The sequence below is a fragment of the Ictidomys tridecemlineatus genome, chromosome 4, assembly GCF_052094955.1.
Source record: "Ictidomys tridecemlineatus isolate mIctTri1 chromosome 4, mIctTri1.hap1, whole genome shotgun sequence".
Taxonomy (NCBI): domain Eukaryota; kingdom Metazoa; phylum Chordata; class Mammalia; order Rodentia; family Sciuridae; genus Ictidomys; species Ictidomys tridecemlineatus.
In genome coordinates, this window is record NC_135480.1 from 10,808,313 (window position 1) to 10,818,529 (window position 10,217).

At 41.8% G+C, this 10,217-nt stretch overlaps 1 long non-coding RNA gene across 1 annotated transcript; it reads right to left on the bottom strand.

Moving 5' to 3' along the window:
* Positions 1-8,492: 8,492 nt before the first annotated feature.
* Positions 8,493-9,384, bottom strand: LOC144376725 (uncharacterized). The gene is made up of 2 exons (XR_013437190.1): positions 8,993-9,384; positions 8,493-8,700 (listed from the first exon to the last, which is right to left on the bottom strand). It is a non-coding gene; the product is annotated as an uncharacterized LOC144376725 (long non-coding RNA).
* Positions 9,385-10,217: the final 833 nt, after the last annotated feature.

The following is a 10,217-nucleotide window of genomic DNA, read 5'->3' on the forward strand; positions in this document are numbered from 1 at the left end:
GGGTAAGGTTTTTAGATAATGTTCCTGGAAGCAAGGCAAAGGAACTATTTGATTGGTTAAAGTGGAACAATACTTTGAAGTCCCTAATTTTAGAGGTTGGTTGGTGGCTTTTGATTGGTAAAGCTTAACTTTAATTTTTCTAAGATAAATGACTGCCCTGCCCACGCTGCATGCTGAATTGGGTTTTGATTTGCTTACGTAGAAATTTGGGAACTAAAGCCAACCTGGCCTAATGATTTCCCACTTGATTATTTTAACAACGCCTCCCCTTTTGATTAGTGTTCTGGAACAACCCATCCTAGCATATGAGAACTGGTTGGGAACAGTAGGAGGTTGACCATGGGACTGAAGAGAGGCAAATAGACCTAGGGTTTCACAGAGTGTGACTTATTGGTGACTTACTGGCAAGGGTAGTCCTGGGTTGCTTCAAGGTCAGTTGGATCCCCGCAATTTGGACCCGAAAGAAGGCTAGGACAAAACTGATTTCACCAAGCCAGCATGCACCAGGTTTATATTATATAAGCTAAAATATCAAAGTCAGCACATTCCTGGAGCCAGGGTCTGGTTGTGAAGCTCCTCACACCACTCTAATAGTTTCGTCTATTTACAGTATGCTAGGAAACTAGGCAGAAAAACTGACTAAGGTTACTCCAATGAACAAGCATGTCAATTACAAGTCAAGATGGCTGCTCTCATGTCAAGCTGAATCTGTACAGTCAGCATCTTATTTGTCAGAGGTGGACCAGAACTTGGGGATGAGTGCCAGTTCACATCACCTGCATGGCTGGTTGGTTTTTGGGGTCAATGAGAAACTCAAAAGTCATGAATCCAAGTCTGTTGAAGATTTCCTTCAGCTGCCGATCTCATTTTTGTTATTCTACATGCAATGAGAGCATCTGACATACTGTTGATGACTTCAGAGGCATTTAAGACCCTTGAGAGGATGCAGAGCACCAGGGAGATTACACTGATGACTACCAGGAGGACAATACTGAGAAATTGGAGATGCACCTTAGCCAAGGCCTCATGAACCAAGCTAAAAATAAAATAAAATAAAATAAAAAATGAAGGCCTAGAAAAACTAAAAACTCAGTCCCTGGGTCCAGAGAGCCATTGGTTGAGATTTCTAGATTTGAGCCTGCAGCATCTTCAGATGGTGGAATGAGGACAGCAATTGCAATGTGATGGTTGTCCTGGTTTGCAGTCTGAAAGTCTCTGATTGTGGCATTGGGCATTTTGGTAAAACTTTTCAAGTGGCCCATACAGCAGCAGCAGACATGAAGGGTGGAGAATGACATTGATACCATGTTGTCCAGATCCATCTTGTGGGAAATTAGGAACAGGAAAATTTTTAGAGAGATAAAAAAAAAATGTTAAAATCAAATGAACACGAAAATATGATTACAGGGCCAGTGTGATTCTGTATCATGTACACCCAGAAGAATGAGAAGTTAGACTCCACTGATGTAGGATGTGTCAAAATGCATTCTACTGTCAGGTATAACTAATTAGAACAAATTAACAAATTGTATTGGAATGTAGCCAGAAAAAAAAAAAAATCCAATGAACAGGCGTGGTGTGGTTGTGCATGCCTATAATTCCAGCAGCTCAGGAGGCTGAAGGAGGAAGATCATGAATTCAAAGCCAGTCTCAACAAATTAGTGAGGCCCTGAGCAATTCAGCAAGATCTTGTCTCCAAATAAAAAAAGGGCTGGGGATGTGGCTCAACAGTTAAGCATCCCTGGGTTCAATCCCCAGTAATATCCCCCCCCCCCAAATTAATAATGATCTCTTTTAAGTCTACTTTGCTGGAACTTTCAATAAGGAATTTCAGATTAACATTTTTAAAAATCTTTTATTATATATAGATATTTATTTATAAATATTTATTTATAAATACCCAACCGCAGTGGAATGCATTACAATTCTTATTACACATATAGAGCACAATTTTTCATGTCTCTGTATATGAAGTATGTTCACGCCAATTTATGCCTTTATACATGTACTTTGTGTTTTTTTGCATTATGATTCTTAATATACATATATACCACAATTTTTCATATCTCTGTACAAAAAGTATGTTGACACCCAATTCGAGTCTTCATACATGTACTTTGTATAATGATGTCCATCACATTCCACCATCCTTGCTAATCCCCTGCCCGCTCCCTTTCCCTCCCACCCCTCTGCCCTATCTAGAGTTCCTCTATTCCTCCCATGCTCCCGCTGCCTACCCCACTATGAGTCAACCTCCTTATATTAGAGAAAACATCCGGCATTTGTTTTTTGGGGATTGGCTAACTTCACTTAGCATTATCTTCTCCAACGCCATCCATTTACCTGCAAATGCATGATTTTGTTCTCTTTTTTTTTTTTTTCCAGATTGACCTTTTAAAAGTCTCTCCTGCCCAAGAAGCTATGACAACAACTTGCCATTAGGCTTTGCCTATAACACCTACAGATCTGGGTGAATTCCTCTTTTCCTCTCTTCTCAAGTTGCCCCCAAATACTTTGAAGTTTCCTGAGCCACTTCTTTTGAATCTGTAAGGCCAGGGAATTATTAAAACTGGGTACAGACCAGTTTTTCCAAGGGACTTAATTGGCTCCGTAAAATCAATCTTGGTTGCTTAAAAATTGTCTGGTCCTATCGGGTTCTATGCCCATGCTCAACTATGACCCTCCTCCCCCAGCCCTGCTAACACAGTCAATGTTTCCCAGTTATGTCCTATTATAAGGACAGCAGACACTTATTCAATTTAGGCAAATAACTGTATTTTCATGAAAATAAAAAATGCTCACTAATATTCTTTGGATTCTGGAAGGATTGGGTAGGGAAAAAAAGACAATGTTTCAATTCTATTAACAAAAAGTGTTCTTTACCAAACTGCAGAACAAATTCCCTTACATCTAGTGCATTATGGGAAAGTCCCCCAAAGGCTCCTGTGCTGAAGATCCCCAGTGTAGCGAAGATCAGAGGTGGACGTCTGGGAAATGATTGGATCATAAGGGCTTTGAGATCATCAGTGAATTGATGATTAATTAGTGATAAATTAATTAATTACTGGTAAATCCATTGATGGATTAATAATTTGATGGCATTATTGGGAGGTGGTGGATATGTAAGGGAGGGGGCTTGTTGGAAGAATAGGTCACAACCAGTGTGCCCTGGAAGGGGATACCTTGTCCCCCAACCCTTGCACTCTTCTTTATCTCTCCCTGCCTGTTTCCTGGCCACCATAGAGCATGGAGGCTTTCCTCCTCCATATTCTCCACGAGGTTCTGCCATCTCAGACCCAAAGCAATGGAGCCAGCTGACCATGGACCAAACCCTCTGAAACTATGGCCCCAAATAAACTCTCCTCTTTGTAAGTTGTTTATATCAGGTGTTTCGTCACGGCGATGTAAAGCTGACTATAACATACAGCCCAACGGTCTGATCTTAAGGTTTTCAGAAATGTACACTTAGGCTGGGGTTGAGGCTCAGTGGTAGAGCACTTGACCAGTATGTGTGAGGCACCGTGTTCGATTCTCAGCACTGCATACAAATAAATGAATAAAATAAAGATCTATCAATGTCTAAAAGGATTTTGTTTAAAAAAGACTTAAAAAAAGAAAAAGGAATCTCTACTTATCACTGTCCTTTCCGTGAACCTCCTTCAAGACACAGCACTTTAGGATTATCATTTCTTGCAAAAGCTTTCAAGAAAGCATCAGTTAAAATGATTGACTGTCGGGATGACAAAAGACTTAAAAAGGACCATGGTTAAAAGATCTGATGAGCTAGGCTTGGTGACACACACCTGTCATCTCAGTGGCTCAGGAGTCCCAGTCAGGGGGATTACAAGTTCAAAGCCAGCCTCAGCGAGTAAGCAAGGCCCTAAACAACAAGACATATCTCAAAATAGAAAAATAAAGAGGGCTGGCACTGGATTCAATCCCCTGTAGCAAAGGGGTGGGGAGAGAGAATTCATCATAATGTAATTGAGAAGAAAATTTCATGATTTCTGTAAATGCAGCATTTTAATAGAATCAATAGAATTTTGATTGACAACATTACATCAAGACATACAGAATTCAAGGAATTTAAAATATTTCTTTTAACACATATTAATAATAAGATATTAATAAAAAGTGTTTTGTAACAGTTATATTAATAACATAGATCCAGCTGGGCACAGTAGCACATGCCCAGAGTCCCAGCTACTTAGAATGCTGAGACAAAAGTATTTCTTGAGGGGCTGGGGATGTGGCTCAAGCGGTAGCACCCTCGCCTGGCATGCGTGCAGCCTGGGTTCGATCCTCAGCACCACATACAAACAAAGATGTTGTGTCTGCCAAAAAAAAAAAAAAAAAAAAAAAACCTGAAAAATAAATATTGAAATTCTCTCTCTCTCTCTCTCTCTCTCTCTCTCTCTCTCTCTCTCTCAAAAAAAAAAAAAAAAAAGTATTTCTTGAGCCCAGGAGTTCAGGGCCACACTGGGTAACATAGCAAGACCCAGTCTCAAGAAAATAAAATAAAATAATCCATATATTTATAACCTAAGAACATTGAACATCACTTTTACTTAACACAATTGAATGGAATAAACCTAATTAATTTAACATCTCTCTTTTTTGTAAAAAGAGAATACAAATCCTTTCGAGGTATTCCAGAAACTCTCAGGAAAGTCCCAAAGTTAATTTAGGATCAAAAAAAGACTAAACTCAGAGGTTTGTCAATAAGTTGCTGCGGATATAGCTCAGTTGGTAGAGTGCTTATCTCCCATGCATAAGGCCCTGGGTTCAACCCTCAGCACCACAAAAAAAGTTTTTCAATAAAATTTAATGATTTAAACAATGAATTAAAGAGGATCACAGGTCACTGTGAAACAACCAAAGTGATAATTAAAAGACTTCAAAGCAAGGACAGAATGTCACATCATTGCAAAACAAACTTCAGCCCTTTTAATGGAGAAGACTGTTTTCTTAATTGATCAAAGACCTCACAAAAAACAACATGAAGCGTGGGAACTAATTTTTCTTGATAAAACACAAGGTTTTTGGTTTCTGGGCAGACTTGACTTAAAAAGAAAAACATTTTGCAATTTCTCAAGAACAGACTGACATGTTTTCTCAGAAAAAAAAAACTTTGACATTTTCACAGAGAAGACAAAGTTCTAGTTTTGCATCAGTTTGCTTTTGAAATTAATGTTCGATCTTTTAAACTTATAGGTGACTCCATTTAAGCCTTAGCCAGCTTAAACACTGCTATGGGCCTTTATGTCCCCAGAGGCCCTTTGTGTTAGAGGCATTGTCCTTAGCCTGTGGAACTGCTGGAGGTCTGAGACCTTTAGCTACTTGGAATGCTAAAGGTGGGGCCAGGTCACTGGGGCCGGGCCTGGGGGCGGTGGGGGGTAATGGGATCTCAGCCCTGCTCTCTCCTTTCTGGCCACAAGGTAAGTGGTTTTGCTCTCATGTGCTGCTATGGTGTGCTGCCTTGCCATAGGCCCAAGGCAACAGGGCCAATCAGTCACAATGGAGCCTCTAAATCCACACACTAAAATAAAGCTATTCTACTCATAGGCTGGTTATCTCAGTTATTAGCTACAGCAACAGAAAACTGAGACAACCACACATAAAATTCCTTACCAAAATTTCTCCACCAATCTTCCACACCTTTCTTATACCCATTCAGTTGTTATCCTTGACTTTGCCTCTTAGTGTGAAACACCCAGTCTTTCTACTTTAGGATAAAAATTACTGTCTTTTTCCCCTAACAAAACAAAAAAAAATCCATATTCGCCTACCTTAATGCTTTCCCCACAAAAAAAAAAAAAAAAAAATGTCTTGCTTTCATTGTATACACGGTTGTTTCTCTATATTTAATAGTTTTAATTATGTATATATTAGAATTCTTAGCTCTTTTGCCCTTAATTTCCAGTGAAAATTAGAAAGGAAACAATTGTGAATCAACACCAACATTCTGTAAATGATCAAATCTATGAATACACCCCATCATCATTTCTGGAAGCATATGCTTCTTTACAGTACAATTTTTATGTTTGCTAACAGACCAAAATGTCTTTAGTCTCTCTGTAATGAGAAGTCAAAATTAGAGAACCCTATGTTCAACAATTGATGCTTTGGTATTTTCTCATGTTTGGACGTGATCTAGACATTCCGTGAATAGTTATCATTCTACTTGGCAAAACTCTAAGAATTCAGGTTGCCAAAGAGATTAGGGTGACTGTTAAGTAGAAGTTATAATACTAGACAAGGCTGGCCACCATGAATAACATGAGTTTATTTGATGAGTTAATCCAGATAGAATAAAAGTTGTGTAACCAGACATAATGGGTTCACCTTTCATGAGTGCAAAGCCAAGAAGCACAATCAGGAGGTAAAAGAGCAATTTATTACTTACAGCAAGTAAGGAGAGTACTGCAGATAATTCTCAAAGCAGAATCCTCTCTAAACAAAGAAAGCAAGGTTTTTGGCTTTTTTGTTTTATTGTGGAAACGTATACATATTCACATCAAAAAGACACATCCTCACACGAAGAAGCAGGCACAATCCTGTTAGTGCTCAGTTCTACGTCATATAATACATGCTTTTTTTAAAAAATGGTGGATAAGTCAGGTACAATTGCACACGATTCAGGAGGCTAAGGTAGGAGGATCTCAATTTCGAGGACAGCCTTGGCAATTTAGAGGGACCCTCAGCAACTTGGTGAGATCATGTCTCAAATTTTTACAAAAAGATTGGGGATGTCACTCAGTGGTAAAGCACCCTGAGTTCAATCCCCAGTGCCACAAAAAGGTGTGTGGGGGGGTGGGGGGGTGAGGGGGGTAGGGATGGTGGGACGGTGGACACCAATAGATCTGGGTGGAGAAGTTAGTATTATAATGAGCAAAGTTCATTCCATGTCACCTAAAAAGAATGAGTCAGACTGACTTGGCAATTTCGAATGGATCCTTGTTAAGTTTCTTTGTATCTAAAACAAAAGAAAACAGCCAGATGTGGTGGCAAACATACAATTATTGTAATTTCATTAACTCGGGAGGATGAGGCAGGAGAATCACAAATTCAAGACCAGCTCTATTCTAGCAACTTAGCCAGGCTGTAGGCAACCTAGCAAGACCCTGTTTCAAAATAAAAAATTAAAAGTGCTGGGATGGGGCCTCAGTGGGTCAGCACCCCTTATAACATGAACATACAGATTTCATAGATTTTATTCTAAAACTTTAACCGTGTACTAGGTACAGTGATGCAAAACAGTTTTTGTGTCTCATTGCTTTGTTTGTGTTTTGCTTTTGTCTTATGTGTGTTTTATTTTGTTGTTTTTATTTGTGTTTGTTTTGGTATGGTTTTTTTTTTTTTTTGAGTGTTTTGTGTTTGTTAATGTGGGTTGTTTTGTTTTGTTTGATCTCTGTTTGTTTTGTATGTGTTTGGTCCGTTTTTTGTTCTGTGTTTGTTTTTTGTGTGTTTTGTGTGTATTTCCAGCTATGCTGCCCAGGGAGGTGTCCTCCAATTTTGGCCCTAAAGGATGCTTCTATTTCTGCCTCCCAAGTACCTGGGACTACGTGCCCAGCCCTAAACCTCACTATTTAGTTAAAGAACATCTTGATCTGAACTGTGATCTGGGCAGATGGAACAAGTTAAGATCACTCACTCTGACATGCCTAAGATCCCAAAGATTTGCATGAGTAGGAGGATTGCAGTTTCAAGGGCAGTGTAGGTTGATCAGCCAGACCCTACCCCAAAGTAAAAATTAAAAAGGACTGAGGATGTAGGTCAGTTGGAGAGTGCCCCTGGGTTCAGTCCCCAGCACTGGTGGGGGGGGGGGCGGGGAAGCAACTCTGGTGCTAAAGCATTTTACTAATACTCATGGGAAATCCTTATATAAGATTTTTTTCTTTTGCCTAATTTCCATGTGGCTTCTGAAACTCCAGATGTCTTCCTTCGATTTAATTACTCTTCTCTCCTGGTGCAGAAGAGAAGCCCTTATGTGGAGATTTCCTTTACAGATGTAAATTTCTTACCAAGGGGACTCAAATGGACACGGTTGGTGGCAGGTGCCTGTAATCCAAGTAGCTCTGGAGGCTGAGGCAGGAGGGAGTTCAAAGCCAGCCTCAGCAACTGCCAGGCACGAAGCAACTCAGTGAGGCTCTGTCTCTAAAAAAAATACAAAACAGGGCTGGGGATGTGGCTCAGTGGCCGAGTGACCCTGAGTTCAATCCCTGGTAACCCCTCCACCCCACCCCCCCACTCCCCCCCCCAAAAAAAAAACTAGCCAAAATAATCTTTATTCCAGGAGCCATAACTTGGGGACTTATTCAGCTAGATGGTGGCTTCCCAATGCTGTTTTTTGTGTTTTAAATTAGATTACTGACCCTGGAGCAGACCCTCTCGATCAATGTGGCAAGTGTGTTCTGCGCCTAGTCTCAGCAGGATCGACCAGAAGGTTCCAGAAATACTACTTCCAATCTTTCTTTATAGTCAGAAACTGGTTCATTATTTCCATTTTGTTCTATTTTGTTTATTTAAGATTAAAAGAATATTTAAGTCAGCTCTGTCTTTCTTGTGAATGAACTCTAGGAGATCATCTGCTCCTCTCCCTGGAAGACTGCGGCTCTGATACTCTTCTCAGGTGGCTCCGGTCACCAGAGGTCCAAGGAGTTCTCAGAGAGGGGACCTCCACTCAAGACCTGCAGGGTTCTTGGCATACGTGACACAAAAGAATTTCAGCCCATACCAGTCAGAGACATAAATAGAGACTTATTTAGGAACGCAGAGGCACAGTCAAGGGAGAATGTGAGCAACCTGGAGGTAGAGAGCTTTGGGGGTAAGCAAGGAGAATGCAGCAGGCAGGGTGAGACAGCACCCGGAGGCTGGGGCGTTGCTGTTTACAGAGGGCTGGTTGCTAGGGGCTGGTTTAGGGGTGGAGCCAGGGCGGAGCTGCACAATTCATGGCAGTTTTCCCAGCTCGTGAGCAGTGCCCTCCAGTTACCTTTTGTGGGCTGCGGGTATAGCTCAGTTGGTGGAGTGCTTGCCTCACATGCACAAGGCCCTGGGTTCAGTCTCCAGCAACACACAAAAAGGAAAGATTTAAGTTACTTTTTGGTAGAGTTTTGGGCCCGGGTGCAGGCCAAGGGCAAGGGCTGGGTGGCTCAGGAGTTGCCACTGTTCTGGATGCTTCCTTTGCGAGTCGGCATCTCTTCCTTTATTCCCAAATTCCTATCTCCAGTTGGCAAGCTGCAGGCCAGGACGGAGCACAAGGACTCCGGCTGCGCGTGTGAGGAAGGAGTTCAGGGACAGCAAGAGGGTGGGGTTAGGATACAAGAAAAATGCTGCTGGAGGAAGACTGGGAGATGAGTCAGCATGTCCCTGTCACCAAGTCCCATTACCATGACAACTCCCTCCAAGGAGTTATCATTGCCCATGATGGTGACTAAGATAGAATAGAGAGTAAAATGGCCAGGCCGTCAGGGCAAAGGGCCTGTGAGGGAGAACTCGACCCAGGTAATGCCATTTGGAAACATATGTCCTCCATCTTAGAACAAGAGTCATCTCACAGTCACTCTGACTCAGCCTGACCTAAACCCCAGGTAAAGACCCAGGGTCATACAAAGAAAGGAAAGCGTTATCCGGGACTAGAATCCCGAAAAGCACCTGGTTCAACCCACCTCCAAGAAAGCAATGCCCAACCACAAAAAAGTCCCCACTTCCTGACTACCCCAGACAGGTCTCCATCTCCCCTGGGCCCCCCAGCAGGTGTGTCCCCAATAAACCTGTGTTACTGTGGAGACCCACCACTGAGCCCTCTCTCTTTCCTTCCTTGGATTCTTTTCTTACAGGGAACCAATTAAGGTCTTATTCAAATATAAAGACCACTTCCGGCCACTCCTCTGGGGAAGGTGGGGCGAACCCAGATGTTAGTCACAGGGATTCAAACTCAGTGTCTGAGGGACACAGCCAACAGCCACCATGATTTTCCAGTTGCCTGATCCACAGCGATTTCGGTCACTACCAAAGACTTCATGCGGTCAGGTCCTCTCCCACGTCCTGGAGTTCCATCCCAACTCACATGAACCAATCCTACTCCACTCACTCTGGCCTTCCACCGTGGACTGTGGATTTTCCTCTTCAAATTTGCAAGACAAAAACCCAGAAGGAAACCAGAGAGGCCTGCAGCCAGCACAAACCCAGACTCACCTCAAACTCCAGTTTCAATA